We start from the raw sequence: 13,503 nt of genomic DNA, 5'->3' as shown, positions 1-13,503 counted from the left end.
TTGTTTTTGGGGGATTTAATTTTTGAGTTCCAGGTATATTTTAGATATGAGACAAATTATATAAGGTGGGTATTATTTCTCAACAAGTGCAATAGTAATATGACTGGAAATGAAATGTCCAGATAATTTAGTGTAGAAAATTGAAATTAAAGCAAAAAATGTATTTCCTCCCTCAAGGAAATGAAATCTGTGATAAATTAGGAAATCATGAAGAACTGTATTTTATTGTAGTGATCTTCTCAGTATATATAGTTTACAGTAAACAAGCTACTCCACAAAATTTTTGAATACTTGGATATAGAACAAGAATGTTATCATGAGTTTACAATGAGTCAACTCATTGTTGAAGCAGTGACTTTCAAGTAGCAGTAAAGACCCGCATGCAAAAGGGAAGATGATAAACAGAGAATGGGCAAATCATTGGAGAGGAAAATGGTGGCTCATGTCTTTAATTCTAGCATTTGGAAAGCTAAGAGAAGAAAAGTGATTTTGAGGCCAGCCTGGGATACACACCAAAAACCTTCCCAAAGAAAGGGAGTCAGGGAAGGGGTAGAAGGAAGGAGAGAAAGAGAGAGAGACAGAGAGACAGAGAGAGAGACGGAGACAGACACAGACAGACAGACAGACAGACAGACAGGAGGAGGAGGAGGAGGAGGAGGGGAGAAGGATGGGGAAGGGGGAAGGGGGAGGGGGAAGGGGGAGGGGGGAAGGAAGAAATACAAATCTTGGAGATCAGAGAGAACATGAAAGCTATAAGTAGCCCTGAAATTGAATTACTTCTCTAGACCTTTCCTAAATCAGTTCTTTTTCTTTGTAACCAAATTGAACTAAAAGCTTAGGTAATTCATAGTGAAAGCCAACTACTTGGCCATTGGCTGCATAAATGCTCAAGCTTCCAGGGCCATTGTTGCTCCATACAGAGTCTTCAACCTTCCCATTTGAATGGTAATGAAGGGAGACTCCCCCCCACCCCCCAAAGTCCTTTACACTCTTGGGAAGGCCCTGTTGGTATGGCATTTTATAGCAACAATCCTTTCTACTTCAGTCCTATACTGTTCTCTATGATCGCTGCATGCATGGAAGTGACGCCTTCATTGCTGTGTCTAGACTCTGCCTTGCCAATGACCTCATTACAACCTTTCTTTCTTTACATGCACATGCTTAGAACATAGATTTTTTTTTTAATGATTTCCTTGACTGCCACAATTGGGATTTCTCTTAGTATAGTTTTTCTAGTTACCTTGTTGTGGTGCTCAATTCATTTAAGAGTCTTGTTTTCCATAATACCATGCTGGTCTTAAAGTTCTGACTACATAACTTCTATTTGGCTCTTATGGCTTACCAGAAATCCATGGAAAGTATTTTAGTTGCTTCGTTCTCTGACTCTCTTGGATGTTTTCACGGCTTCTTTAACTCCCTCAAATAAAAGCTAATGCTTTTCTCCTCATGCGTTCTGCCTCAGGAATTAGCTTCAGAAACTGCAGAATTGCTACATACTCTCTCTAACCTACTGCAATTACACAATGATTCTCCACTTCCATGTTCAGCCAATTTCTCTAAGTAGATTCCACTTTGTTTGAAAACACCTAGTAGGAGTAACAGCCTGTGCAAGTACCTCCTATCTCTCCTAAAATGTTGGAATTTTTTTGTTATTTACACTGGATATTTTCCATTAGTACATCAAGATGCTGTTAAATTTCACCTCAAATTTAAAAGCATAACAAGGTGTATTCCTCCTAATAGTTACACAGAGTAGCCTGAAACAGTGTTGTATTTCCAAATAATTAAAAAGAAGCTCCTAGAATGATAGACTAGCAGCCTATGAAAGTTATAAACAACCTATCTCAGTCCACATATGCATGATTTATATTTTATTTATATACCATTAAACTTTTACTTCAATTCAGAGAGGGGGTTTCAAAAATTAACCTTCCTGTAGAAATAGAAGGATAAGATAAAAGTAAGATATAAATATGATATGTGGAAGCTAGATGTGGCTTCTAAGATTATGAATCAATGCATAGGGTGGTATGCAAGTGTATATAAATGTGTTAACTGAAATATGGTAGATTCTAGGCACAACTCAAATAGTGTAATTCCTTACAAAGTCAAGGTTCAATAAAAATATACACCAAGAAGCAGATAATTAAAAGAGGTAGGGTGGAGTCAAGGGAAAATGGGTAGAAAAATGAAGAGAGGAAGAAAGGGAGATTGCAGTCAAGAGTTCAATGTATAGCCTACAAAATTAAGAGAAGGAAGGAGTAGGTATGGGACGGATGGGTTAGAACATTGAAGGGGATCGCATTGATTAAAATCCATTGCATTGCGAACTATATTGATAAATAGCAACTGCTTTGTACAGATACTTACAAGTTAATAAAAATTTTGAAATGCACAGTTTTTTACTCAGAAAAAGAGAGTACCATGTCAATATCATCAACTCTCTTCTCTTTAGTAGCAGTTAATTACTTCTTTAGTTAGAACTTTTATGTGTACTTTGAGGGCTATGGGTCTGCCTAAAAAGTTTGGTAAAGTAATCTTTGTTCTTTGATATCTGATGATGAATATGAAGCAGAATATGTTCATACAGTCCAATGAGTCTTGAGAGGCAATATGTTTTGATAACTCATTATAAAAACAGAAACATAAAATGGGCATGGATTACAATTCAAATTCTAGAATGCAAAGCTAGAATTAATATTTTTATCTTTAGTCAATTGCCTTTGGTTTATTATTTTATATAATCTTTCTGTGCTAAGTATTAAGATGGATGTAGATATATATTTAAATATATGCAGATGAAATATTTTTAGGAGATTAATCAAATCATGTGAAGATAATTTGAATTTCCTCCAAAGGATTTGGGCTTCAAATAAAGAATTTCTGCAATGCTTTTCTTTCATTCCAGGGAACTGCCAGTCCCAACCCTGACTCCAGAATTCTGTTTAGGGAATAGAATACATCACAATATGCAACATGGTCTCGCTTACTTTTGGGCATAGATTATTAGTAAACATGATGCAAGAAAATCACACAAAGATACACCTGTTTCTGACACATAAATGTATACATTTGTATAGTAATTCTAGCACCATATGTAGGCTATTTTGAAGAAAAGTTTGTGATTTTAAACTGTGTGAATGCATTTCCTCAAAAAATTAAATACATCATTTTTTCTTGTCATCTTGTTATTTTAATAACCTACAGTGCAATCTAGCAGTGTGTATGATCTAACACACCAGGAGGCAAATCTTTTTCTTAGTAAAGCTAAAGATTAAAAAACGTTAAAACTAAATATGTAAATCTAGATATGAATAGTTAATATATATATATACATATATGCATATTCAATGTTTATACATAATTTTAAAGAGCACTAATGATTATTATATCACTAACTTAAAACAGATTTACTTTCAGAATGAAAGGCTTGGTATAACTATTTATAATTAATATAGCATTAAATGATAAAGCTTATACCCTATTGTGAGAAACAGAAAAGGCTTTGAAATGATATCTTTTAATAATTAAAACTTTTTTGTACCTAGGATTGAACTCAAGGCCTTACTGCTCAGCCTGTACTCTGCCATTTAAACCATGCTTCTAAGCTAGCATTTTGCTGATTATTTTGGAGATGAATCTCAGAGACGCTTCTGCCCAGATGGGCTTTGAACTGTAATCTTTTACATCTTAGTCTTCTAAGTAGCCACTTAGGAAATCCCAGGTCTTTTTACCTATCACAAACTCTTGTTTCCTTAAAATGATTTTATTTTGGGGATTTATATAAACCTACTCAATGTATTTTCTTCATATAAGTGATGTTTATGCCAAGTAATCTTCTAAAGTTGTCATATGACACTAATATAAAATAAAGCTAACATATATAATCTGAACACATTAAAATCATTGTTATAGGATTTTAATGGAAAGGTTCCTCACAATCAGAAAATATTAAAGATAAATATTTATCAGACAGTTGTCTAGATTCATATAGCAATTTCATTCTATTACAACATGTGTAAGTATTGTCATGGGACCTAATAAAAACCTGAGAAAAGTTAAATAATTATTTTAAAGTATTTAATTATCTCATTAAATTTTATGAACTAACAATTTCTTAGAGAAAAAATAAGCAATCTTGACCCAGACCTTAATTAATCAAAATTCTAGGTATTTCTTAGGATGTTATTCCAGAGACAGTTATAGACAACAGAGATGAACAAAACTTGTGTGGAAATGAGACTCAGATGTTTATTCTAAAAAGAAACTGATTCAACTAACTGTACCATGTGTTGTGTTAGCTAGTCCTCAAAATCTAGCTGTTAGTTTAAGCTACAATCCAAGAGGCTGAATCCAAGAAATTCCCAATGATTTTTTTGCCATGATCAATATAACTGTGTCGTCTATTCTAAAACAAGGTGGCCTTCCCCTGAAGAGAACATTCATTTCACTTGTCTCCATCTTTATTATATAAAAATCTGTTTTGAATTGGACAAACTCAGGTCACCTGGAGATCTGACATGCTCAGTACATTTTTAGATATTCTACCAAATGTATTTTTATTGAACTGAATTGGTATAAATCCATCAACCTTCATCTTAGAGTGCTCTGATCATCACCAAGATATTCTTTGCCATAGGTAATACAGGCCAACATTAATGATACATATTACCCAACTAGATCAAATTTCCTGTCATCTCTACTCACCAGCTGAGTCTTCACATGTCAAAATTGACTTTCATCCTTTGGATCTCATGCTAAGTTTAATGGTATTTTGAAATAAACTTAATGACTTTCCAAGACAGGAGGACTATGTCTATCCCTAGGATACATACTTCACCACTATTAACCAGTGAAATAGAACTACATATTAAAATCAAGTGTCAGATTTTTGAAACTGTACCTATATGAAGATTCTGCTAAAAATCCCACAAAATATATTTTTTTACACTCATCCAAATCCTCATCCCCTATTCATCCTCATTACTAACTTGGTTCCAATAAGAAAATACTTGTTTTATTTATGGTAGAGCGCTCGCCTTGAGCTGAGACCTGGAGGACAGCGCCCAGGCCCAGAGTTCAAGCCCCATGATTGGAAAAAAAAAAGAAAGAAAGAAAGAAAAAAGAAAAAAATAAAACTCACTTGCTTGGCATGCTAGCATATTTGAGCAATACAAAAATTCAATCCCCCAAAATGTCTAATAATACTAATAAATATGTACTTAAGTAAGACAGAATATAAATATAATGATATACAATGGACTTTAGGGCAACTAGTAGTAAGTAGAATACCCATTACATTTTTTTTCAGTAATTCAAGACACAAGTGGTAGGGGTAGGGATTACTTTTCAGAGACTTAAACTTCCTAATATTGCACTTTACAGGATCAGTGGTGATCATGTGAAAAGACTTTATTCATTGCAACAAAAGTATCTCCATTCATTTACGTCAGAATAGCAGAATAATAATTGCATGTATTGCTCTGTTGTTAGGAAATTAGGAATTTGTAAACAAATACCATAGTTAAGAATAGTCTAGAAAGGAGATCCCATAAACATTTATAATATTTATAATTAAAGTCAGACTTCATCCAATGTTGTTGGTACTATTTTTATTTTTATTGCATGATGACTCACTTTTTATTTGCAGATTTAAAGACACATGTTTAGAAGATCCCAATTATGTATAGAACTTTGAAAGTAGCCACACTTTTACTTGTTAGTCTCTCTACATACACTTATCAATATTATTTTTTTACAATAACATTTATTAGTATTGAGGGGAAAAAAAGGGAACCTGTTATGTAAGTGTTATAAAAGTTAGTAGACATGACATATGGCAGATATCATGTGGCCCTTTCATGGTGCTTCTTGTTTCTATAATGCTTATGTCTGGGTATTTGCTCAACCAATCAAAAAAGCTGGGCAGCACATGCACAAGTTACCAAGCAATCAGGACAGAGTCCAAGGAAGGAAAAACCTAAGGTACCCTATGCTATAAAAACGACTTCATAGAGGGCTCCTTTGGATTCCTATTTGGAGTTCTCCAAATGGAGAGAGTATCACGACTTCTGTTCTTTGGCTTTCCTTTCACTTTCAAACTTGCTCTGCCTGCTTCAAAAAATTTCCTGCTTTTTAATACTTTAATGACTAGAGAAAACTAAGTTTTATCCCTAAACAATTTTATAACAATTCTATAAAATTGTGAGTTTCATTATAACATTTTCATGCTTGTGCCTGATGTATTTTGATTGTGTTCATCTCCAATAACCTTCTCCTGTCTCTCTTCCCAACTTCCACTTGTCTTTCTCACAATCTCTTGGTTCCCTACCTTTCCCAAATATCCCCCTTCTATCTTCTGGTAATTTAAAAAGAACCTACATTTTGCATATGAGACAAAATCTGTAGTATTGTCTTTGAGCCAGGTTTATCTTAACAAGATGTTCTATCAATTTTCTTGCAAGTGACATAATTTCACTCTGAGTATGGCTGTATAAAAGTCCATTTTGTACTTTTAACATGTTTTTTTATCTGTTCATTGGCTGATAGACCTTTAGACTACTTTTATAACTTGACTATTGTGAATAGTTTTGCTATAAATATGTGTGTCCAGGTATCTACTGTACACTTACTCTGATTCCATCTGGTGGGTACTTAGGAATGGCATATCAGAATCAGAAGACAGTTAGTTCTATTTTAGTTTCTTGAAGAAGCTTCAAAAGAGTTTCTATAGTAGTTGTAATAATTTACAATCTCATCATCAGTATATAAGGATTCCTTTGTTTCCTACATCTTGCTAGTATTATTTTTTGTTGCTCTTTTGTCTTTTTTTCTTATTCATTACCATTCTAATTTAGGCAAGAAGGAATTTCAATATAACTTTGATTTATATTTCTCTGATATCTAAGAATATAGGATGCAAAACTGACAAAGATTTTTTTTCCTATTCATCATCCTGATAATTGTTTACCTTTAATGGGAAATTTTTTAATTTTATGTAACCTCATTTGTTAATTTTTGTTATTATTTTGTAAACTCTTAGAATTCTATTTAGAATGTTGTGGCCTATGCTCATTTCAATGTTTTTACTGTTTTCTCAAATAGTTTCAAAGTTTCCATTTTATAGTAAGTATTTTTATTTATTTTCAGTTTGGTTTTCTCTGTGTGTTTGTGTGTGTGTGTGTGTGTGTGTGTGTGTGTGTGCATGGGCAGAATCATAAAATCATCGATTTTCAGTCTTCTGCATGTGGATTTCCGTTTTTTTCTGGCAACATTTATTGAACAGACTATCTCCCTTGCCCACAAGTATTTTTGGCCCCTTTGTTGAGAATCAAGAGCCTATAAGTATGTGGGTTCATGGGTTCATTTCTGGTTGCTCTATTATATTCTAAAGATCTCTGTTCAAATATACTTTGAAGTCATGTATTGTGATAACCCTAATATTTCTTTTTTAGTTCAGGATTGCATTGATGCCTCAGGGTCTTTGATGTTTCCAACTGAATATCGGGAATATTAGTAAAGAATGTAATTGGAATTTGGTAGGAATTTCATTAAAACTGTAGGCCACTTTCAGTAATATACCTGTTATTACAGTATTAACTAATTCTTCCAATCCATGAACGCGTGTCATTTTTTTTAAATCTTCAAGCGTTATCTTCAGGTTTTTTTCCTTTTTATTAATGTTTTATAGTTTTAATTGTGAAGTTTTTTTATCTCCTTGGTTAGTTTTTTTCTCAGTTTATTTTTTTGCTTCTAGTAGGGCATATTCTTGCTCATCTTGCTAGCACAAATGATCACTTTAATCACTTGTTCTATGCCTCCTACTCTGCTTTTTACAGGAAAAAAAATAATTAAAAAATTGAATTTTATGGGTTTTTCTCCCTAGGCTAGCTTCAAATGGAGATTCCAGATTTCAGCTTCCTGAGTATGTAGGATTATAGAATTGAGCCATGACAAACATCCATGTTCTTTAGGCTATTTTGAATGGGGTTGCTTATCTATTTTCTTTCTCAGCATGTTTTCTATTAGTGTGTAGTTAAGTTGCTATTTTTGTATGTTGCTATTATAGCTGCTGTTGCACTTGAAGGTTCAGAATTTCAGGGAAACTGAAAACTCACAGCAGTGGAGCTCACTGGACACTGATGAAAGTGGGTAGGGATGGGAGGGAAGGGTGCGGAGAGAGTGAAGGAACAGAAGACACTATAGGAAAGGAAATGAACTGATTAGCTCACTCAGGTAATTGCAATCCTTCTGTACATCACCTCTATGATAACAATAAAGTAAATTAATTTTAAAAAGAACTTATCATATTTAAGGCTTTTCTGGTGAAATCCTTAGAATCTTTTAAGGAGCATATCATCCATAAATATTGTTAAGTTCTTTTTTATCATTTATATCTGTTTTTCTTTCTCTTGCCTTATTTCTCTGGATAAATATTGAAGAACTATAGATTATAAGACTCAGGAGTGGGGATGCCTTCATCTTTGTTTATATTCATATCATTTATTGTTCCTATATTTTATTTATCATTCAGGGTGAAAACACTAAAAACAGAATTGAGAAGTAGAAATTATTTCAGCACAAATCTGTAATATAATAGATATTGTAGATTGATTAAATGTTAATTACTCTCAATGCTGTTAATGTGCTATGGCAATAATGATCTGATAAAACAAAGCATTCTGTTTAGAAACTAAATTCTTTGTCTAATTTCACAAAATATCAATTGACAGTGTTGGGATGCCTAAGAAACTCTAGAGTACTAAACTTGTTTCCCTTTCCCAGGCCATTTTTCCAAGTAAAAGTGAGACAATAAATGTTAATACAATTATTTTTTTATAACTACCAAGATAGGTACATAATTGGCTTATTTTCAGGTGCTTGTAGTTTTAACTCTATTTTCATGCTGGTCATTTGAAATATAACAAACAGTATTCCTGATAGCATGATTGCTACACATAAATCTTCACAAATATTTTGGAGTTGTAAAAATTATATGCTTCAAGATGACAGCTATTTTTAATTTTGCTGAAATATATCTGACTAAGCCTTCTTTCAGCTTTTAAGAATTGGTCATGACTTTTTTGTCTGTATGTGTTTCCTATTAGATTGACCTCATGACACATAAGAATAGATTTTGGAAATATCTATGCACACAAAATTATAAAAAAGTTTGTGTTTTCTTATGACCAATGTCAGAGAAATGCATGATGACAGTCTAGAAAATAGGCCACTCTCATGAAAAAGTTATATTAGGAAGTAAAATGTTAGGGATAAGGAATTTTATGCCTAAACTATTGAATACACAGAAACATATGTCATCTATATGCATACATAATGAAAGGCTCACTTTTAGACTAAGTTCATTCCTCTGTATTGAAGTGGTTATTCTGTCTATCAACACTTGTGTCAGAAGCTGAGCAAATTGTGGAATATAGGATGATGTCAACAGGACAGAATAATGAACCTCTTACTCTACTTCTCCAGAAAGTCAACCATTTGTTTGGTGTTCAGGGCACACATCTTGCACTAAATGGGTAGAATTGATTCCCGAGTATTTTATTCTTAAAAATGTTACAATGAAGAGCATTGATTAATTAATTTCTTTTTGACTATAGAATTGTTTAATTAATTTTCATGACTATTTTATTGCCAGTATATGAATATATAACTTTATTTTTTATATTACCAAAACTATTTTTGCTGATGTGTGTAGGCATATGTGGATACTCTTCAGTTTTGTATATAAAGTAATTGATATGTAAATAGAGAACCTTTTGCTTCTTTTGAGTCTGGTGACTGTATTTATATTTCTTGCCTAATTGTTCTGTACAGAAAGTACAGGCTTAATAAAAAAGATGAAAGTTAATATTTTGCTCTTTTCCTAATCTTTATGGTCTAATATCTAGAATAAAAAAGGTACAAAAATTGAATAACTCAATTATTTTTAAAGGAAAAAGGATTTCAATATGAAAGTCTGCAAAGGATGTATTCCAAAGATGATAGGCAAATGAAAAGTCAATACGGAAATGAAAATTAAACTAAAACATCACATCCACTAGAATAAAAATAATAATAATTGTTTTAGTTAGAATGTAGAGAGATTGTGTAATTATATAGAGACAGTGGGAAAATTAAATGCTCTTGCCAATGTGGAAAAATATTAATAGTAATGGAAATATTCTGGAATATTCATGTAATGGCAGTAGTTGCCCGAAGGTGAGTCTATTAAAATCTAGTGAAATCGTCTTTTACCATGGTGAACTTTGTGTTAAGAAATTTTCCTTCATTTAAAAAAGTCAAAAACAATTTTAAAAATGGATGGCAAAAATGCAATCCATATATTTTAAAAGTAGAGTGTGATATGTGTTATAATAGAAATCTATGGGAATCCAAACTTTGTGAACATTAAAATCATGTTGAGAAAACAGGAAGAACTGCCTTGTGGATTCAACTTTTATTCTAGGGTCCCAACTAAATCCTGGACTATTCTCTCCACTTAGATTCACTATTTCATTAAGTTGTGGAGGAAAAAAATTAAAAAGTAATTTTATGTGATCATCTAATATTCTTTTATGAAGAAGTATGATCTTACGTATTATGAGTAAAAGTATGTATTAACAGTGATAGTGACAATTATAAAACAGTACAGTGTTCATACTTCTATATAATTTTCACAAATAATAAATGTACATATATATATATATATATATATATATACATTGTAGGGGACATTTTCAGAGTATTTTACAATATATGCATTTATATCCATTTCGATGTACTAAGCTCTCTTCCAAAAATCTTCTTTGCAAAAGCATGAACATACATAATAAATATGCATGTTGCAACTTTATGTGCAACGTGTTTTGCTTCAAATGATTTTTAGATTAGTCACAATCAAGTAAAAGATTAAATAAATTCTAATATACTCACATTTATAAGCATAAGAGAATGAAACCAATAAAGTGAAAAGGTATATAATAATAAGGAAGAAAATACATTGTTTAGCAAGCATAGTGATGCACACTTATAACCCCAGACTTTAGAGGCTTAGGCAGAAAGTCCATTTGAAGCCAGCCTGGACAACCCCTCAAGACATTTTCTGTAATAAATAATAATAATAATAATAATAAGCAATAATTTAAAATAAGATTGTAAAGCCATTTAATGAAATAGATATATAGTAACATGTATAATGACCTCTACTCATGAAAATGATTTACCTTTTTGAATGTAAAAAGCTATGTACATGATATAATTTATGTTCAAGTTACTGAAAATCAAGTTCCTTTAAGATCAGCATGGAATTGTAACTAAGTCAAAGTAAAGAGAAATTTAGTATATATTTTATTTCTTTGTTGTTTAGTTTTACAATAATGAAATTAATTCAAGTTTAGAAAATTAAATCAATTATTAAAAACTACTGAGTGAATAAATGTGCTTCTGTGTGACATTAAATTCCACTAGCAAAATGGTTTTGTAGGCATATATATATATATATATATATATATATATATATATATATATATAGTTTAAAAGTTTCAGCTAAAGATTCCGTTTGTAACCATCACCATATTTACCTTAGGTAAATTTGTAACAAATAGCTAATTCAGGTGTTTTTCAAGACCATGTCTATTTGTGTGACATCATTTCACCGTGCTGACAGACTGAGTATGACTTTCCAAATGGGTGTTTTGTCATCATGCCAAGGAAACTTTCTTCCACATTCCCAATTAATGATCCATATAATTCAGGGTGAAGCTAGACTGGAATTCTAGGTATACAATGAGCCTGATTCTTTCCAGGCTTCAATTGACAAAAAAATAAACTTTCTATAATCACAGTCAGGAAAAACAATTCAGTAGTTCATCAGAGAAGGAAATGAATGCACACCAGCTACCAAACTACACCCCACCTGCTCTCAGGAACCAATGGCAATGCTCTACTCTGAAATTTTGGTGAGATAGGGTAAAAGGTCTGGAATATTTAGGAACATTGTTTAAAAAACAAAGAAGAAAGGAAAGAAGGAAGGAGGAAGGGATGGAGGAAGGGAAGAAAGGAAGGAAGAAAAAAAGGAAATGGAAAAGTAAGACACAAACCAGAATTAAAGAAGGGTATGAGGCCTCTATGCTGCTGTTACCCATGAATCAACTGTAAGGTGCACAAGAGAAAACTGCAAAAATTCAGGAAATGTGACATTCAAGCAAAGCAACCATATCTATCAATAATAATAGAGCATATACTAATAATAACATAATAATGTTTTCTAATAATAATAATGCTTCCCAAGAAGGTAAATAGGACCATTTGCAATCCAGTTTTCTCAAAGTATGTTTAGGGCAGAAGCAGACCTCTAGCAATAACGAAAACTTTCTGGAGATGAAATTCAGGCTGTAGATTGACCTTCACATCCCATTATGGCTCATTTCAACCTATCAATGATTTAATCACAATTACTGAGGAGTTAAGCAAACCATAGAAACTCAATCCAACACACCATTTACACAACACCACATTATCTAAGTGACCCAGGCAGAGGGCACTATCAAGGTTGGAATGCAGTTAGCAATAGGAAGAGTCATGCTGCCTATTAAACACAGCTGTGTCCACTAAGAGAAGTTCTAGGTTCTGTTAGAGTATGAGTGTTACATGCAAATATTCTTTCCCATTAATTCTTTACCATTCCAAAGGGGACAGAAGAGAAATTTGTACACAGGAAGTACTAAGTGGAAATGGCTGTGCTGCAGCTCTGACTGTCACACTGAGGAGAACCACACCTTCTGACATGGGTCAGAAAACCGTATGAGGGAGTTCATGGATGGTACCAAACAGAATGCATACGGTCGTGCTTTAAGTACGCAATTCCAATTGGTAGCATATCACATTTAAAGTAGCCCTTTTGTATTCTTTATCTTATACATGTTGTATTCACGTGCACATCTGTATGGGGGTGGGGAGAGGGCACTGAATCCGAGGAAAAAGAGTGAAACAATTCCTCAGTGGAGCACACTAGACATTGATGAAAGTGACCTGTGCAACTCATGGGTGGAGATGGGAGGGAAGGAATGGGAGAGAATGAGGGAACATCTGACGCTGTGTGAAAGGAGGTGTACTTATTACCTGATTTATATAAATATAACCCTGCTGTATATCACCTCTAAAACAACAGTGAATTGAAAAATAAAATAAAATAGCTCTTTGTGCTCTTGGTGTAATAATTTGCCTTCTGTACTTTAATATATAAATATTGTGCATATAAGCTCTAGTTCAACACTCAGTTGACACAGATCATAGATCCTGCTCTAGTTCCAGAAAGCCAGTGATGTTGTTTCCCATTTGTTGCTTTCACTAGGCCCTTTGCTATGTAACCAGCTTTTCAATCTCCCTGATTCTGACTTGCAACCTCATTAACCCAGAATAAGAAGCTTTGCTTTGAGTTGAACTAAAGACTACCAATCCCTTCTTGTAAATACAGATTGCAGCCACTTCCTCAGTCCTGTGACC

The sequence above is a fragment of the Dipodomys merriami genome, unplaced genomic scaffold, assembly GCF_024711535.1.
Source record: "Dipodomys merriami isolate MVZ:Mamm:240054 unplaced genomic scaffold, mDipMer1.0.p SCAF_5, whole genome shotgun sequence".
NCBI classification, from domain to species: Eukaryota; Metazoa; Chordata; class Mammalia; order Rodentia; family Heteromyidae; genus Dipodomys; species Dipodomys merriami.
The sequence above is the reverse complement of the archived record's forward strand: the minus strand, read 5'-3'. Positions refer to the sequence as shown.